Source organism: Halictus rubicundus, unplaced genomic scaffold (assembly GCF_050948215.1).
Source record: "Halictus rubicundus isolate RS-2024b unplaced genomic scaffold, iyHalRubi1_principal scaffold0516, whole genome shotgun sequence".
Taxonomy (NCBI): domain Eukaryota; kingdom Metazoa; phylum Arthropoda; class Insecta; order Hymenoptera; family Halictidae; genus Halictus; species Halictus rubicundus.
In genome coordinates, this window is record NW_027489057.1 from 65001 (window position 1) to 67500 (window position 2500).

At 56.0% G+C, this 2500-nt stretch overlaps 1 pseudogene; it reads right to left on the reverse strand.

The window, feature by feature from the left end:
- Nucleotides 1-2500, reverse strand: part of LOC143364402 (large subunit ribosomal RNA) — an 8458-nt pseudogene that overhangs the window by 2574 nt on the left and 3384 nt on the right.

Sequence of the window (2500 nt, forward strand, 5' to 3'; positions counted from 1 at the left end):
TTCAGCAGTGATAGGCGCTGCTGTGGCTTCAAAGGAGCCTTCTTAAGCTGGTCTAGATAACTACTCAGAGGCACCGATGTGGCACTTCCCTTAGCACCTTGGAAGGTAGCTCCGAGATAGGTCCAAACGTCAGTGGGAGACTTTTGCGGAAGCAAAGTGTCCCCAAGATGGAATGTTGGGCTGGTTAGGACCCTCACCTTCTTCTCACGTCCGGATGCTACCAAGGAGAGAACCCCGGTTTTATTAGCATTGATATCCAAGCCGCAGCGCTGGAAAGCAGCGTACAAGCGGTTCAAATTCTCCTGCAAACCATGTTTCGTCGACGACAGGAGCACAATGTCGTCGGCATAGGCCAAAGCGTTAATACGCGTTTCACCCATGATGAAGCCAACATCCTCCGAGAGAGCTCCCAGTGCTCTATCCACGACCAGATTGAACACAAGGGGCGATAGAGGATCTCCCTGGCGTACTCCACGACCCAACTGGATCGGCGATTCCAATAGACCGTCAAGCTGCAGTCTGGTCTCCGCGGCGGCATAGGTCGAGCGCATGTACTGGAGGAAGCTTGGTGGTAAATCCGCTTCCTCTATGGCTTTAAATATGGCCGGGTGTGAGACCGTGTCGAAAGCTTTCGCCACGTCCACACAAGCCATATGCAGGGACCTGTTCCTGCGCCTTGCTTCAGCGAGCGCTGCCGTAAGGATAGTGACATTCTCACATACCCCATCGACCGTCTTAAATCCTCGTTGACGTTCGTCGATGATATCAAGCGCTACGAACCTAGTCGCCAAAATGCGGTGGAATTGCCTCAACGGGACAGATCCTACGCTTAGGGGCCGATAGTCAGATGGCAAGGGCCGATCTGATTTCACGGCTTTCCTAAGGAAGACCGTCCGGGTTATGGACATCGTCCTAGGGACCTCTCTTGCAAAGAGCAGGAGGTTGAACAGTAATGCGCGTAGAGTGGAAGGGACAAACTTCCACTCACGAGGCGTAATACCGTCCAGACCTGGTGCTGAACCGTCCCGTACGGCATGCTTCTCAACCTCGAGAGGACTGATAGGCCGCCATAGGGAAGACTTATCGGGCCCCGGTGGGCTCGTGCTCTCTCCGGCGCCCTCGAGATGAATCCCTCGGGCAGCCGTTTCGACGGTCGCACGCTGCCTTAATCCCGAGGAGGCGTCAAGGAGTCCCGTCAAATCCCCGTCGGCGGTACTGGATTGCTCAATAAGAGGTTTCCAGTACTCGCCGAAGACCTGGGGAGAAGGCCGGTTCCTATCTTCCTCTCCTTCAAGGATGTAGTTAAGGCAGCTTCGCCTGTTCTTCTTGTAGAGCTTCTGCACAATGGCATATTCTCTACGGCGCTTCTGCTCTCTACTCTCTCCGGTGCAGGGAGGATTATGCTCTCGTTGTCTAGTTGGGGCGCGAGGCAGCCTCTTCTCCTTTTTGGGGAATATATCACCTAACCATCCGGAGATGGCGTCGGTGATTCTTTCACCCGCCAAGGCAGACCGTGCGATATCGCACAGTCTACCAGCCTGGTAGCTCCGAAGACGCGCGCATTCCTCGATGAGAAATGCAATCGCTTCCCGGAGCCTCTCATCGTCTTGATGAGGTTCAGGACTGGGAAGGGCGACGCACGGGGGGGTGGTGGTCTCATTGGACGCAGAGGGTTCGGTGGCTCGTATCATCACCTCGGACCCGGACCCTCCTCCGTCATCGCCGCCGCTCACTGCGGCAGCTTGCTGGCAGAAACTCTGGACCATCGCACGGTAACCCTCCTGCTTCCTTTTACCTTTGATGGCCTCAAGAGTTCTGTGGGGGAATCGCTCGACCAGATACTGGTTCATGAAACGAACTCCCCCTGCTAAGGTCGCGGTAGCCTCAGCACGCGCCATGAGACACACCTCCTCGTCGTCCCAACGTGCCTTACGGCGTTCAACATCGATCGCATCGTTGGCTTCAATCGGATGGGCTCGGCGCGTGTGCACGCCCAGGCCTATCCGTGTTGGAAACTCTCGGCCACAGACCCCGCATGGAAAAGCCGGTGGGGTGGCAGAACTTTGCTGTGGCAAGTTTCCTTGCATAGCCGATGGTCCGGCTGCGTCGTCAGCTCCTGATGCGACATTCATTCGCACTCGCAGTGCCCGGGCCATCCGAGAACCCGGGCGTGGTATAACATTATTTTCGTTTCCTTCCATTTTGGCTGCGAGTGGGGGGACAGACGGATTGGCAGCCGAAAGCCCCCCGTGAAGCCCGCTCCTTTTCTGGCCTCACATCGTGCGTGGAGCTAGGCGCATGGGCCGAAACCCTTTGAGGCGCTTCGCCACTATCGATTTAGTTCCCACGTCATAGAAGTGGTATCCGGCGGGCGCCCCGAGGAGGCACTGCATAGTGACAATTGGGAGCGAGAGGCTATATATTCGCATCAATCTCCCCATGGTAACTATGTAAATCCATTTGTGATCCGTCACTGTGAACGGCAGCTGCGTGTTGCCTT